Source organism: Bubalus kerabau, chromosome 10 (assembly GCF_029407905.1).
Source record: "Bubalus kerabau isolate K-KA32 ecotype Philippines breed swamp buffalo chromosome 10, PCC_UOA_SB_1v2, whole genome shotgun sequence".
In the NCBI taxonomy this organism is placed as follows: Eukaryota; Metazoa; Chordata; class Mammalia; order Artiodactyla; family Bovidae; genus Bubalus; species Bubalus kerabau.
Genome location: NC_073633.1, coordinates 104,236,320 through 104,254,094, shown reverse-complemented (window position 1 = coordinate 104,254,094; position 17,775 = coordinate 104,236,320). Strand labels below are relative to the sequence as shown.

General features: G+C 37.4%; 1 long non-coding RNA gene across 1 annotated transcript in view; it reads left to right on the top strand.

Moving 5' to 3' along the window:
* LOC129621891 (uncharacterized) overlaps positions 1-17,775 on the top strand; it is a 53,213-nt gene that overhangs the window by 15,029 nt on the left and 20,409 nt on the right. Inside the window, exon 3 of the long non-coding RNA XR_008699804.1 lies at positions 910-931. This is a non-coding gene — a long non-coding RNA (uncharacterized LOC129621891). The remainder of the gene's footprint in view (positions 1-909; positions 932-17,775) is intronic.

Genomic DNA, 17,775 nt, shown 5'->3' with positions numbered 1-17,775 from the left:
TGCATTTAATCACATACAAAAACATGCTAATTTTGGAAATATTAAAAAAACAGATAATCAATCAGAGGTAATTACTATTTAAGGGCTTCCCAAGTAGAGCTAGTGGTAAAGAATTCCCCTGGTAATGTAGAAGACCCAAGAGATACAGATTCAATCCCTAGGTCGGAAAGATCCCCTGGAGCAGCACTCTACTCCAATATTCTTGCCTGTAAAATCCCAAAGACAGAGGAGCCTGGCTGTCCCGGTTCATGGGGTCACAAAGAGTCAGATAGGACTGAGCACAATTACTATTTAATAATTTTGTGTATGTTCTTATATATGTTTTTGTTGCTATGTACTTGGAAGCAAAAAGATTATATGGTATAGTTTTATAGGTGGCATTTTTATACTAATCAACATATCAAAACATATATTTATAACAATATTTTCACTTATATAAAATTATATTTAATTATATGGATTATATAGCTTATTTGTAATCAAGATATGATGTTGGTTACTTCAGTTGCTTACAAATATTTACTATTATAATAATGCTACCATAGCATTAGCTAAACCCATTCACAAATCACTGAATGTCAATTTTGTTCTTTACCAAATAGGTCTTACATTTTGTCAACATGAAAAACATAACGTTGTACTTTCCAGTGCTCAATCCATCATTAAATTGACTACCTATGGAAAGCCTTTCTCTATCACAATATGTTTTATATCTCTAATGTTTATTTGTAGAATACATGGTTACACAAAACCTGGAACTGGAATTGCAAAGATAAGTTAACATCACCTCTCCTTAAAAAAGGCTGTTGCAAGGGGACAGGCACATACGGTTTGTGGGTTTTGTTTGTTTGTTTTCAGGGTGTACAATGTCACAGTGTGCTAAAACATTGTATTATTTCATTTTTTCAGGATCATGATGAAACCTATTCAAGTAAGTAGTTTTGATTTTAACTTGCTCATTTATCAAACAAATGAAAGAACAAAGTAGTACCTATGTTGGCTCACGTGCTCATCCATTAAAATATCAGTGTATTAAGGCGCATCAGTACACACGCATAACACATGGACATGCATTCAGATAGCACGTGAAGCCTCAGGATGCACAAGCTTGTTAGTCTCACTTTGTACTGTGATGTCTGCTGTTGTATGAATGTCTGTTATCATTTGGTCAGTTATGTGTGTTGAAAATCACCATTTATTTAACCAATGGTTATTGTGTATTTCCTAGGTACATGGCATTTAGAATACAAAGAAAAATAAAATGTGCTTCCTGGGACTTCCCTGGTGATCGGGTGGTTAAGATTTTGCTTTCCAATGTAGGGAGTGCGAGGTCCACCTCTGGTCGGGAGCTAAGATCTGACCTGTCTCTAGGCCAAAAAACCAGAACCTAAAGCAAAAGTAATGCTGTAACAAATTCGTTAAGACTTTCAAAATGGCCCACATCAAAATATCTTTTAAAAATGATAAATAAAATGTGCTTCTTACATTCCAGGAGCCTCCTTAAAGTCTGTTGAAGGAGACAATGGCTAGAAGCTTATATAATCTCAACACATGTGATGCATTAATATAATATAAAAACTGATCAGTAGATTATATTTACTTAGTCATCATCCAAGCAACTTATTTATTGAGCGCTTATATATGCCAAGCTCTGCGCTCAATGCAATAGTAAATAAGCAAACTATACATGTTACCATCATGGAGGAAAAGATAAGAATACCAATGTAAGCAGCTGCATATTGTCTTTTCATTAATATGGTTTGGAAAGAATTCTCAGTAGATTTAAGGAATATAATTTAATCTGTTTATTTGTTTCTAATATGGGTACTCAGTGTCTGCCCTGTTGTGATGGTATTTCAAATTGGAATATGAAAATATAGATAAACGAGCTTTAAAATGCTAATATAAAGAAAATGGCAGAAGTGGTATTGTCAGGGTTATTTTTTACTTTTTCTTAATCTGGTGATAAAGAGGGAATTAGTATTCTTTCCCTAGCTATAAAATTTTTAAAATAACGTTGAAATCATACAACTGGTTACAAGTTCTTAAAAGTATACCACACGATTTTAGCTATGTTTTTTTTTCTGAGTTGAAAAGATAGAAGGAGAGGGAATGTAGCATAGAGAGAGGGAGAAAGAGACAGAGGCATCAAAAGAATGGAATATTACACGAGACATTGTTTGGACAATAATCCAAGGCAAATGATAGTGCAAATTTCCCATGGAGCTGCTGCTGCTAAGTCGCTTCAGTCGTGTCCGACTCTGTGCGACCCCATGGACGGCAGCCCACCAGGCTCCTCCATTCATGGGATTTTCCAGGCAAGAGTACTGGAGTGGGGTGCCATTGCCTTCTCCCATGGAGCTATGTGTGTCTAAAAATTGACCCCAGATATCAAGGAGGACATTAGAGAACATGTTTTAATGGCATTATGGTATAAGTGTCTATTACTGTTTTGCACTACTTATGATATTTTAAAACTTACAACTATTTATTTTCTAAATATATGTCACTCAGTCTCCTCTAGGTAGCTCTATTATAAGGCATTTATTTTAAAACATGATACTCAGAAAATCTTTATTTTTCTTGGTAAACTCTGATGCAATTTACCAAATTCTAATTTATTAGATATTCTTTACTGGACTTTGTAAATTGCTACAGTACTCTACATGAGTGTGATTTTAAAAAGTGGATTGACATGTTATTCAGTTTTCAAAACCTAACTTGAATTGATCAGATTTATTCTTCATACTCCAATAACAGGGATTAATTGATGAAACAAGTTCAGTGATGAAATGAGAAAGAATATTGAGCAGCCATTAGATCAAATGGAAAAAATATTCTTGATAATTAACTGGTCAATGACCTTAATTAAATAGTCACATTACAATCTACAATGTTTCAAAGCATTGCCCTAGGAATTTTAGGTTTTTTTTTTTTAAACCATTGCATCTAGGATGGTATTGAAGAAGAATATTGAAAACATGATTTAGTGTATGCCTCATTTAAGAGAGTGTTAATGATGTTGGGATGCAATATCACTAAGAAATTATAAGGGATATATTTCTGCCTTTGGTGGAATTATTAAAGGCTATTTTATTTATAGTGCTCCTCTCATAAAAATTAGTTCCTGCAGTTAAAAAATATGAGCATTATTTACACCTTTCATATTTTGTCCACAATACTTACTACTTCGTGAGACATGGAAGAAGTGGGAGAGAAGAAGAAAATGGCACACATCAATGAGCTTGTTGTGAAGTTTTAAAATCTTTCAGGAATGCGATGAGTGGTATCACATATTCAGTCTGTTTTGACTTTCATATCTCTTGAAGTCAGCATAAACAAAAGAGACTTATCAACAAGATTTTGAACAGAAGCTGATCCAATAGGAATAGAGCAGGACTTGGTTCCAGGGAGAGGGCTTTGGCATTGACTAGGCAGGACTTGAGCTAAGATGGCCAAAGTTTTCAGAAGTGTTACATTTTTTACAAGGGAACCCAACTACTGACCAAAATCAAAGTTTCAGTGCTCTGGGGAAATGGGGCAGGTGGCGGAGAAATCTGAGGTGGAGGACTAGTTCCCTTGGGTCCATGGCTTGCTCCCAGTGTTCTAGCTACAAGACGCCACCAAGCACAACCCTGGAAGGGATGGGAACATCCCTTCCTGAATGACCTTGCTTCAGATGCACTGCTGAGTTCAGGTCCTGAACACGTGAAGAAATGCTAAAGATACAACACACATATGTGCATATATGTGCACATGTATGTGTATACCTGTGCAGTGCTTGGTCACTCAGTTGTATCCAAGTCTTTGCAACCCTATGGACTATAGCTACAAAGAGTCAGACACGATTGAACATGAGCACGCGTGTCTGTATATTGTTCAGTCACTAAGTTGTGTCCAACTCTTTTTGACCCCATGGACTGTAGCCCACCAGGTTTTCCTAGGCAAGAATACTGGAGTGGAATGACACTTCCTTCTCCAGGGGATCTTCCTGACCCAGGGATCAAACCCATGTCTTTTGCATTAGCAGGTATATTCTGTATCACTGAGCTACCAGGGAAGCCATGTGTGTATTCTTTTTTTTTAGATCTTTTAAACAGTAATATTTAATTTTTGAAAATGCATAGAGAAAAATTTTACCAAAGACAATTTTATTAGATGTAGTCTGGATATGTAATAGTCTGCAAGAATTTTATGGATTAAAGTTCAGCCAACACAGCTATGTAAGGAATAAATGCTCTGTATAATTAAAAACAAAAATAAGTCAAGTGACCTCAACTGTGGAAAATGTATGCTTATCTTAGTAAAAAAATACTGTGAGAATGGTGCTTTGGTAATCTGATACTAATTTTAAAAATATAATCATGAAATCAACTGAACTAATATTGTTCAATAACGAAGATGCTAGTCTTAGTGGAAGACTTCACCATATCAAAAATAGTGACCTGACTATATGAACAATCAATAGGCCTACAGGATGGTCAAAATCATAAAATTGTCCACAAAGCTTCTACTAAATGAAATAAATAAGCTTTGCACATTTCATACATAAATGATTAAAATTTCCTGGAAATACCACAATGTTTCAAAAATATTTGCATCTTGACCCAATCAGTAAATTTCAAGAAATATTTAATCTAATCATCAGAATTTAGAATCATTTTAGTTTTTTAATTATCTGATTTGTTGGATTTTGGTTTATGTACTGCCTTCCCATATACTCTTTTGAGTGGTGGTTTGCTAAAGGTCAGTGCAAAAGTTACATCCACTCAACTCAGGAAAGTGTCAGGAGATCTAAGCCAAGAATTGAACAAAACTTCCCTTGTAGCTCAGTTGGTAAAGATTCTGCTTGCAACGCAGGAGACCTGGGTTCAGGTCCTTGGTCAGGAAAATCCCCTGGAGAAGAAAATGGCAACCCACTTTCCTATTCTTGCCTGGAGAATCCCATGGTCAGAGGAGCCTAGAAGTCTATAGTCCATGGGGTCACAAGAGTCAGACATGACTTAGTAACTAAACCACCACAGTTTATTTACATTAATGAAGATCAACGTGCCACTGATTACTGCCAAGTTCTTGACATTTGTTTTGTGTTTTTATTATTTATTAAATTTTAAATTGAAATTTGTTTTACCCTCAACCAAACAGGAAAGTTTTTTGGGAAAAGTAGGTTTGCTAAATTATGCTGCAATAACAAATCTAAGTTCTAATTAAGCTTTGAATCTTGCATATGAGCTGGGTTTCTGTGGGATAGATGCTGCTCTATTCCATCAATCCCTTTCACTGTGGAATCAGGGCTGGAAAAGAATCTATCTGGGTCATGACATTCTCATGGCAGAGGGATGTGTGTGCTTAGTTGTTCAGTCATGTCTGACTCTTTGTGACCCCATGGACTGTAGCCCACCAGGCTCCTCTCTCTATGGGAGTCTCCAGGCAAGAATACTGGAGTGGGTTGCCTTGCCCTCCTCAGTGATCATATACATTCACATAATTTTCATGAGTTTTCCTGTCTTGCTACTGGCAGCCACAATCTATCTCATGCTTTTAAGGAAAAAAAAAATCAATGAAGTTTGATAGTAATGGAGGCAGTCTTGGAAGCTTTGCTGAGGGCCTAAAGTAAGGCAGGCCCAGGTGGTGAGGAAAATGTAGAAGAAGACAATGTCATGAACATTTCAGAAGTAGAATTAAGGCATGGCGTATTTAGATAAGAGCCTCTAGTCCAGTGCTTTAAAACCCATTTTATGCTGAATATTCCCATTTTACTTCATCCACTCTGACTTCTTGGTTAAGGATTAGACTACTAAAATTTAAATTTAGCGGCTGGATATGCATCTCACATTTGTTATATACAGAACAGAGTCCTTAATTCCTTGTTATGGCCTCTAGCTTAATTCTGTGTCTTTAGCCAATAGAAAGACAGCACCATTTACTCAGTTGCTCAAGCCAAGAACCCAGAAGTCACTTATTCCTTTTTTTCCTCCCTCCCTCCCTTCCTTCCTTCTTTTCTCTCCCTTTCATTTTGATCCTTCTTACAATTCTGACCGTTCAAACTTCAAAACATATCTTATGTCCTTACAGTTCCCTCTAGCATCAGTATCACCATTCTAGGGCCAAAAAGCCTGGAAAAGGTGGCTAGAATACAATAGGTCCTCCACAAGTTCATTTACTGAATGAATGAATGTTGTTGCCCTTGGATTTGCCCCTCCCCTTTTTTATCTTCTGTGATACATTCTCCACCTTTCTGAAAATGTAGATCAGATCATGTTACTACTCTGCTAAAAATATTTACTTGCTTCCTGTTTAGCTCTGGGGAAACAATTTTCTCAAGACTGTGACTTATGTAGCTCTGAATATTTCACTTAAAGTTATCTTTCCAAATTCATGTCATCTCACGCCATTGTTCTTGCTTTCTTCTCTCTAAATACATAGATTTCTTCCTTCCCTCAAACTTGCTAAGCTTTTTCTGCTTCAATGGCTTTGGACTTTTGGATTTTCCTGACTGAAATAAGTTTTCCTCCTTATTTCCCCTTCCCCTCCCTCCACCACCTTATTTTTGAATGATTGTCTCTTTCTTATTTTTGGTCAGAATTTAGCAATAAAAGTTTGCTCCTTTAGTTACTTTACATTATGAAAAAAATATTTTCAGCAATTATAATATTTGAAAGTACTTTACATGTTTTTGTGACTTCATTCTCCATTAGACAGAAGACCTATTAAAGCAAGGATCTGGTCTATCTGTAACCACAGCACCTAAATACATGTTGAGGGGTGCCTGAATGGTGACCCCTCAGCTGGATGAAGGTTGTGATAAGTAGTTTGGGATAGAGAATGGCCCACAAGATGGTGGATGGTGGTACCTTGATCTAGAGGGGAAATATCAGATGAAGCATAAATTGTGGAACAAAAAAGATATTTGTTATTTTAGAACCCAGTGAGTTTGAGGTGTCTGCAGGACATTCAAGTAGAGATTGCACATGTATTTGTGAAACTCACTAGAGCAGAGAAGATGGAGATACAGATGTGGGGTCATTGGTGTTAATATAAGGAAATAAAGTCAGGGAGTACACATCTCAAGCCAAGCAGAACTATTACATTTCTATTGCTGCCATAACAAGTCACCACCAAATTAGTGACAAAACAGCACAGATGTATTACCTTATAGCACCAAAGATCAGAAGTCCGGATGGGTTCTGGTTTGTACAAGGTGGAAATTGGTTTGTTGATACTCTGGGTTTTTATTGAGAGAGAGATTCTGGAAAGAATCCATTTCTCAGCTCATTCATTGTTAGTAGAATCCAGTTCCTAACCATTGTAAGACTGAGGTCTCTCTTTCTTTTTGTCTGAGAGTCAGGGGATTCTCCAACTCCTAAAGGTCTTGAACCCCTAGATCTCAAGGCAAGAGATGACATGTGGAATCTCGGTTGGGATCTGTCTGACTTCCCCTGAAGCACTGCATCTCCCTTGCATCATGTCTCTCTAAATAAATCTTCCATTTTTAAGAGTTTATGCAATTATATCAGTCTCACCCATATAGTCCAGGAGGATCTATTTTATTATATTTAGTGACCTTACATCTACAAACTCTCTTTACAGCTGCTGCTGCTGCTAAGTCGCTTCAGTCGTGTCCCACTCTGTGTGACCCCATAGACGGCAGCCCACCAGGCTCCCTCGTCCCTGGGATTCTCCAGGCAAGAACACTGGAGTGGGTCGCCATTTCCTTCTCCAATGCATGAAGGTGAAAAGTGAAAGTGAAGTTGCTCAGTGGTGTCTGACCCTCAGCGACCCCATGGACTGCAGCCTACCAGGCTCCTCCATCCATGGGATTTTCCAGGCAAGAGTACTGGAGTGGGGTGCCATTGCCTTCTCCGCTCTTTACAGCAGTATGTAGAAAAATATTTGATTGAATTATCAGAAGATGGGAATTGGAGGACATCTTTAAAATTCTGCCTTTTATGGGACAAGTGATAACATTCCTATGAAGTATGTACATCAAAGGACCTTTTGAAAGAAGTAGAACCAATAGAAACGCAGAAAGGCCAGCGGGGTTGGTTGAAATACACAGTAGAAGACAGTAATGTCTTAAAGTTAGTGAAAGACTAAGAGAACCATGGTAAAATGCTACTGAGGGAAATCATGGCATTTAAAGTTTAAGAAATCATAAAGTTAAAAAAAAAATAGAAATAAAGTTTAAGAAATCATTCATGACTTTTGAAACAGTAGTTCAACAGAGTAGGGTGGCCCCAAGCCCAGTTTTAGTAGGTTAAGGAATAACTGAGATAGTGTGAGTTGAACAGGAGAATTTAGAGAACTATTTCCAGAAGATTGATGGGGAAATGAGAGAAAGAGAAAGATGATCAGGTGACAGTGTTTTCCCAATGGGGATAATTGATAGAAAAACACTTTTTTTCTTTAAACCACAGGCTTGTGCCTTTGAAGAAGCATCATCTAAAATCAAACTAAGTTCAGGTCTTATTATTTTCTTCAGTGATTCACAAACATCTAGACCTACATTTAAAGATGAGTTTTCTAAATTAAATCACCACAACCTTTGAAGACAACTTTTATGAAGCAAATCAGATCTCTGTATTGATATGCAAAGAGAGTAGAGAACTTAGTGTACACAATTCTCACTGTACTAAAAGCATCCAGTGAAAAGGAAAGGCAGGCAACAGCAATCTTGAGATTGAAGACAAGCTGCTTGATATAAACTCTTCAAGCCTTTGTGAAGATCTCATGTTGTTACTTCCAATCGGGCATTTTCTGTCAATGCTAAGCTCTGTGTTCTTTTTCTACATTTCTTCTTTTTTCCTACTTTTTCCAAATTAGCAACTCATGGTCAGATTACACTGATCCTTCAAAACTTTCAAGGAGGCAAACAAGATCAAAGCAAAAGCACACACATTTGCTTGTATGTGTTTGCAAGAAGCAAATGGGTGCCATCTGTGAGAAGATTTCATTTGCTGCCTAATTAATTCTCCCACGTTCCCTGGTACACCAATGCAAAGCTCACAGACACAATTGGAAAAGGGAGCAGATGGTGTCTTTCAGTTACCTATTGACTACTGTGATCTTCTTGCTAATTAATCTAAATAAAACACCCATTATTTAATCTTAAACACAATTTCAACTGATAAGGTTTGGGGGTGTCATTAAGAAAATGTTTTCCTTTGTTTGCATAAATCATCTTGGTGTTTACTCTGAGTTTTAATGACTCAAACAAGTTGCAGAAACATCAACATCATTCAGAAAGCTTTCAAAGTAAGTTAAGTGGATACTGAAACTTTTAATATGAAAACTCTAAATCAGTGACGACTGTCATAAATTGAGTCCTAACTGTCATGAGTTGACTCTGCATGTTTTAAATTAATAAAAGGGACCAAAAAAGACAACAAACTATGTAATCTTCATTAGAAACCAAAGCAGTATTTTGTCAGTTCGACCTATGATCATGTACCCAGAAGCTGACTATTTGAGATGTCAGTTCTTAATTTGCTTTTAAAATATTAAATGCTAGTGATTCCTTTAAAGTTACTAAATCTATGGATTCTAAAAATATCCTTAATTGATTTTTATCTTTAAGTTTCTTTATTTTTCTTCTTGTATTGCTTCAATAACACTGCCAAGACTTTTCTTATTTCTTACTATCCTCAATTTTAGAAATTTGGAAATTATAGCCCTTGAATTTTGGAAGAGGTCTTTCCACTTGAAAACAATTTTACAGCATCTTTAGCAAGTTATTAAAGAGACACATCCAATAGAGAGTGCTTAAGAATCACACACAAGTTAGTTTCATTTCATGTAGCTGGAAAAATAGTAACTAATAATTATGAATTATTATAGAAAACAAACTCAATTTAACCTCAAGTAGGTTTGATTTCTTTTACTCTAATGAAGTCACTACTATAATGGGAAGGTGATTCTATAAAAGCATCATAACAATAAACAGTTTGGGCTTCCAGCAATATAAGATGGTTTTATATTCCCTGGCCTCAGAACTTCTTCAGCAAGTCAGGTAATTTAAATATCTATTTTGAGTAACATTTTTTCTTAAAAAATAGCTTATTGGTGAAGAATTGGTTCCTTAGAAGTTCCATTTTTCTTTATAGTTCAATTATAGCACTTATCATGCTGTATTGCTATGCTGTTCATTTTTTTTTTACATGACTAACTCATCAGTCTGAGAGGTTGGTTCTGGAAGTCAGAGACCATGTCCAATTTATCTTTTTATCCCCACCATCTAGAGGTGTGCTTGGCACATTGTCGGAGAGCAACGAACATCATCCCAATGAATGAATGATCAAATTTCACCTTAAAGAGTGATGATCAAATGCAAGAGAATCTCAAAGTACGTTGCACTCAGGAAAAGAATAATGAAGCAGATTATTTGACAAGCATGAGGAAATCCATAATATTTCTCTTAAACAAAAAGAAAGAAAAACAAAGATTCATTCATTTTCAGTTCAAAATATTTCACTCCTTTCGTCTCTGATTTGTACTTCAGGGTAAAACAAACTCGAAGGCAGTTCTTTGTAGTGTCTCAGGTTGGTATGCCTGCTGTTGTTTCCTTGGGGCAGTGAGTGCAGTTGACATAAACTAGATCATTAGCTTCCCCTGTCTTGAGCCGTCCTGACCTTGACCTGGGGCTGTCGTCTCCTGTATTCACTACTTGCATCCCAGCTTGGACAAAGGTCAAGCTCCTTGCTACTTCCAACTTAAAATGTTTTCTTCTTATTTCTGATCACAACTTAATATATATCTGGAGATCTAGATCTTTTTCTAATCAGATTCTCGACTGACTAGTTTTCCATAATGGGCATATTTGAAACAACAAAATATCTGAGAAAGCAGGTGCCTTAGCTGTTGCTGTTGTTCAGTCACTCAGTTGTGTCGGACTCTTTGCGACCCCATGGACCGCAGCATACCAGGCTTCCCTGTCCTTCATCATCTCCTGAAGCCTGCTCAAACTCATGTTCATTGAATCAGTGATGCCATCCAACCTTGTCATCCTGTCGTCCCCTTGTCCTCCTGCCCTCAATCTTTCCCAGCATCAGGGTCTTTTCTAATGAGTCAGCTCTTCGAATCAGGTGACCAAAGTATTGGAGTTTTAGCTTCAGCATCAGTCCTTCCAATGAACACCCAGGACTGATCTCCTTTAGGATGGACTGGTTAGATCTCCTTGCAGTCCAAGGGACTCTCAAGAGTCTTCTCCAACACCACAGTTCAAAAGCATCAATTCTTCAGCCCTCAGCCTTGTTTATGGTCCTTTGCTCAGCCTTAGCTACAGCTGTTGTCAATTTAATCATTCTCTCAAATTTACCTTCGGTACCCCTGATGAACAATACTCCAAGCCCTACTTAGACCTGTTGATTAAAAGGAACTTGTACCACCTTAAAAAAATCTATTCTAGTTAAATTTAGCATTTTATGCCATTTTCCTAATATTAAGCCAAAATTCATCTTTTGACTTATTTGGGAAATATTCTCAAAAAGAACATATTATAGATCCATTGATCAGCTGCTCACATCTGAGTAAGACTTCTTGCTATCTCAAGTTATATCCAAGGAGAGCAAAGTAGCATGTCTTCAAAAGGACGTTTCATACAGAGGAAAAATAAAGAGCACTTAAAAGCCAGCAAGAATAGGTAGGAGAGGGAACCCTGCAAACCTTAGATTTCAGTTACACCGCAGTTAAGGTATCTGTTAAGTAGTACTGCACTTACGACATGTAAATATCTTTTCAATTTTAATTTCCTTGAATGCAAGCAACATTGCAATACAAACACTGCATAAGCAAAATTTTGTAGTAAATATAAAAGGCTAAACATCAGACCACAAACTGAAAATTAGGACATTCTTTTATAAAATTAAAGAATAAATAAAAGCATTACTGGAGAGGAAAAAGTCACATAATCTAATAATATTTAAAAGGATATATGAATGAATGAGTAAATTAATTATGTGTGACTTGTGTATAAGTGAGTGATTGTGCATAATAATGGATGGAGGAATAGAGATAGAAGTAAGAGAATTTCAGGCAGAGGCAAAACTCAAAAATAGGAAATGACTTATAAAATCTCTAATTAGGCTGTAAACTAATCATTTGAATATCACTTAGTATTTGTGCCAGGGTGGCTTTTTTGATAAATTGTATTAAATTATAAATTGAATGCTTAATTTACATACTCTCATTATCTCTGTGTGAATATAGAGAGATTTGTGACAACTTAATTCTTGCAATCAGCTAAAGAAAATCACTCTCCTGTTGGCTGAGTTGTTTTTAATTAGAGCTCTTTTTGGACAGCAACTTACTGACAAGACACTTGGTAGAAAGAAATCAATCAGCTAAAACACAAGAATAAAAATAGGAACTACATGTGGTTTATTTATCAAGCATGTGCTATGCATCAGTCTTGTGAAACACTTTGCGTCCTCTTCTTCATCTTCTATGGTCTTTACAATGACTCTGTGAAAAAAAGTGTTGCTCAGTATTCTATGTTAAAACTGAGATGCAAGGATGTTGAGCAATGGAATAACTTGCTATGGTCAGAGCTGGTAAATCATAGAGCTGTAGTTCCAACCACAGCCGCTTGATTGGACAGAAGTAACTTACAAGTGCATCATCATGGTGGAATCACAACTTGGTGAGGGAATCAGGCCCATCCTTTTGATAGGTGCATATCATTTTACTTTCTACTTCTTGCTTCTTTTAACACTTAATATAGGTTTACCAGGAACTAAGAGAATATCGATAATATAAAAGTGGTGGGTAAGGAAAGATAAGTACCAATGTATCTAAGCAGATGCTTTAAACAACACTTTCAAGGCTGTTGGTGGCTTCCTATCTGAGGCAGCACAGGACACCACAAGCCCAGGACTCAGAGCTGTAGATGGGCAGTCCTCTGAATCTAAAATGCAGGAGCCTTCCTTTATCCAGCTCCAGGAGTGCTTGACTCTCAGCTGTGCAGTGAGACCTGCCCTTGTCACTGAAGCCTCAGAGTGAGTGCTATCTGGCTGAGCTTGGCACACAGTTTGGAAAACCACTGCGGTAAATCACCAAAGAATCCAGTGTGCATGTGTGCTAAGTCGCTTCAGTCTTGTCTGACTCTTTGTGACCCTATGGATGGTAGCCCGCCAGTCTCCTCTGTCCATGAGATTCTCCAGGCAAATATATTGGAGTGGGTTGCCATGCCTCCTCCAGGCAATCTTGCTGACTGGACGATATCTCTTATGTCTCTTAGGTCTCCTGCACTGGCAGTGTGCTCTGTATCACTAGTGACACCTGGGAAACCCTGGAGAATCTAGAATGACTATCAAAAATCAAGGGTCAAAGAGGTCTGCCATAGAATGGTTCAGTGCATGCTAATTCTGGAGAATGTTCTTTTTCTTAAAACACACACACACACACACACACACACACAGAGAGATACACCAAATTTGCTCCCATAAGGGGTTATTTTTTTTAATCTAAAAAAAAAAAAAAAAAAAAAACGAACTGCAACCAAAACCCCAAATTCCTAGGCATCCCAATATTCCAATTGCAGAGAAGAAAATTCTCAATCAAGAACAAATCTGGTCCAGTGTCTGGCAGGTGGAAAGGGCTCACTAAATATTAATGCTGTTGACTGTAAAGGAGAAATGTCCCAACTTGGTCCTGCGGTTGTAGAGTGATGTCTGAAAGAATAAATTGAGAGAATTTTTATCCTTCCAGATTTCATACTTCTCCAATTTTGAGATATTATCAATCTGAAAATACAATTGATTTATTAACATACTTTGATGAAAAACTTATCATAATTATAGTTAATTCAGTGTTGAAATATGAAAATACATGCATCTTAGAACTGAGCAAACAGGGACAATCATCTCTGAACATTCAATTAAATTCCCTGAACTTTGGTTAAGGCACTATGGTTGGACCAGTGAAGGATGAAAAGATAAATAAGACATATTACAGCCCTTTAATATTATAAATCCTTGAGTAATTGAAAATGCATCCATGCAATGATGGTGACTGTTCCACCCGGTTCTTAAAAAAAATCAATTTGTAAAGAAAGTAAGAATTTGCATCTGCCTGAAGCCCAATTAAAATGACAGATCTATATTTTCAGTTGCAAAAGACATACAAAGGGATATATAAACTGTTATCCCAAAATTGTAAAATCTGCCTCCCATTTAGGTACACAGCTTACTAAACTTGTGGGTGATTAAGTCAAGAAAAAATTAGAAGCAACAGTTTGCTTTTGTTTCTGTAGCAAATCCATAATAACACGTTTATAGCCTGTCTGAAGCAATGGCTTAAACCCTAGTTTATCTTAACATTTTAGTTTCCTTGTCTGTCCATTTATTTACTCTAGTAAATATCCATCTTTACCACTGCTGAAGATAAACTACTTGCATTCCCATCTTGCTCTTAGGAAATCCCTACAGATATTGCTACAAAAAAAAAAAAAAAAAAAAAGCAGTTAAATACGATAATAGTGTGTTAGGTATTATACATTGTATTTCTAAACCATTAACAAGAAAATGGAATATAAACAAATCAATAACAGAACCCATAAAGCATAAAAAGGAAGGACCTTAGAGTTTAAAGAATGTTCTTGTCGTTATGTTACTGGAATTTACTAAAAATATGCACCATAGGGATAAGTCAGTTTACTTTTATTGTTGTTATGGCTGACAACTCTGGGTGAAATATTCAGAAGAGGCTAAAGGAGAGTGCTATTTGGAGTCAAGTCTCCAGTCATTTGGTGAAGATTATTATAAGGTGACATGCAAAACTCATAGCAATTGCCATGCAAGATGCCACAACATTTCAGGAAACCCAGAGGAATATTCAGAAATTTTGACACATAAAGTTTTTATTCATCTGGAGACTTCTAAGCATTTCCTGAAGATGTATGTCATGCATCTTAGCTCTCAGTGCAATGGGAGTGGAATCTATGGTTAAACATTATTAACACAATAAAAGCATTAAGATAAAGTGAGTTTTTTCAAAGACTTAGTAGAGCTTATAGGATAACAAGGAAATAATATAGGATACAATTCTTATTCATGCAGCCTATGATTGGCTTCCTTCGTCTTCAACCTTTTTTTCTTTTCTTTCTTTCTTTTTTTCCTTCTCTTATTCTTGATGAGGTATTCAGCTGTTAGGAGACTTACCTAGCTGGGAAATCCACATGTTCTCTCAATTCATAGTGGTCCTGTCTAGATGGTAATAATTTTCACTGAGTTTTAATAAAGGCTTTATTATAACAAGAGTTCATGCCTGTTCTTTTCATACTCCTATTTCCTTTTCAAAGTGGCAAGGTGATCTGCCTTTGGTGGTACTCAAAGTATATTAATTACCTTGGACTGTCAAACAGAATATCACAGGTTGGGTGCCTTAACAGTTATGGGAGCTTGGAGTACAGGATCAAGGTGTCATCAAAGTTAGTTTCTGGCACAAAATCCCATAGACTGGGTATGAACTGTTATAAACAATAGAAATTTGTTTCTCACAGTTCTGGAGGATGGAAGTCTGAGATCAAGGTACCAGCATGGCCAGTTGAGGGACCTCTTCTGCTCAGAGACTCCTTATGTTTCCACATAGCTGGAAGAGGCTAGGGAACTCTGTGGGGTCTCTTTCATAAGTACACTAATCCCATTCCTGAGGGTTCCACCGTCATGATCTAATCATTTCCTTAAGGCTCACACATCCCAACGCCATTACGTCAGGAGTCAAGATCCCTGGTGAATTAGGAAAGAACACAAGCTTTCAGATCATAGCAGCAGGTTTCCTTCACGGTCCTCGTGGGCAGTTGACAGTCAGTGCAGCTAGAGGATGCCAGAATAACCAGCTTCCAATTTGGCAGAATCTTTATCATGCTACACAGGTAAAGGCATTCCTCATGTGTGTGCAAACATTTCTCAATGAACAGAGATGTGTTGGGAAAGAGTCTCATGGGTGCAGTCTTCCTAGTCCCATTCAGCCACACATGGATGCTCCTTGGGCCTGGAACACTTCCTTCTCAAGAGGTGAATGCTGCCAAACTCAAGTTTGGCTACTTGTTGCTCAAGAATCTAATACTGAGAAACAGATATTGGCCAAAAGGAAGCACAGCTTTTTGAGGAAACTGGCAATCCTGGGGAGAGGGTGGAATTAGGTCCCAAAGAACCAACTCCACAATCCGAGGGTAAAGCTTTTAAAGAATTTCAGGGATATATAGGTAGAGGCAGGTGGCTATGTGCAGAACAGCACGGTCAACTCTGGCAATCATTTTGAAATGGGTCTGTGGTGGTCTGATCAGTAGCATATGGATTGTTCTAAGTACAATTCATCCTTAGTTCCAGGGTTTGTTTGTTTCCATTTTCTCTGAGACCAGTTCTCAGAATTGTGACAGCCTAAACCAAGGCTACATTCTGGTCATTATGGTAACTTTTCCACCTAGTGGGGATTTTAGTATCTACGCAACAGCTCCAAGGAATATGGCTCAGAAAATTATCTACAACTCTTGAAGGGAAAACAAAGGTCTTTGATTTTATTTAATGACTAAAGTATTATTTTCTCTTGTTTGATTTCTTGTTCTTTCTCACTTCTTTGATTAAACCGTAAACAATAGATATTGTATTTTCAGCCCATTAGTAATTAATTAAGGGCTTCCCTGATGGCTCAGATGGTTCAGAAACAGCTTGACATGCAGGAGACCTGGGTTTGATCCCTGGATCAAGAAGATCCCTTGGAGAAGGGAATGGCTACTCACTTCAGTATTCTTGCCTGGAGAATTCCATAGACAGAGGAGCCTGGCAGGCTAGCCCATGGGTCTCAAAGAGTTGGACACAACTGAGTGACTAACACTTTCACTTTCAGTATTTAGTAGTTGTAATTGGTAATTGTGGATAAGTATTAAATACTGTTTTTTTAAAAAAATTTTACTATTATTTTAATAGTTACTAAGTTGTTAGACTTATAAGGTTGTTTGTACCTAACTACTTAATAAGTGTAACTTTTAGGTATTTTGGTCATGAAAATGGACTGGTATACTAAAAGCATCACAGACTGAGAATATTGGGGTCTGTTCTATAGTTTTTCTCCCCTTATTCCCTTTTCTTGGAAGCAAAGTTATGACCAACCTAGATAGCATATTGAAAAGCAGAGACATTACTTTGCCAACAAAGGTCCGTCTAGTCAAGGCTATGGTTTTTCCAGTGGTCATGTATGGATGTGAGAGTTGGACTGTGAAGAAAGCTGAGTACTGAAGAATTGATGCTTTTGAACTGTGGTGTTGGAGAAGACTCTTGAGAGTCCCTTGGACTGCAAGGAGATCCAACCAGTCCATTCTGAAGGAGATCAGCCCTGGGATTTCTTTGGAAGGAATGATGCTAAAGCTGACACTCCAGTACTTTGGCCACCTCATGCGAAGAGTTGACTCATTGGCAAAGACCCTGATGCTGGGAGGGATTGGGGGCAGGAGGAGAAGGGGACGACAGAGGATGAGATGGCTGGATGGCATTGCTGACTCGATGGACGTGAGTTTGAGTGAATTCCAGGAGTTGGCGATGGACAGGGAGGCCTGGTATGCTGCAATTCATGGGGTTGTGAAGAGTCGGACACGACTGAGTGACTGAACTGAACTGAACTGAAGTCAGAGATATCCTATAACTGTGGTCCTTTAGTTTTAGAGTACTTTTGTATTGCTTTGGAATCCCCTGAGGAGAGGGTTAGAATATACCTGCCTAGGTTCAACCCTGATCCATACTAATGCAACACTTCTGCTATGGGACTCAGGAGTCTGTATTTTTG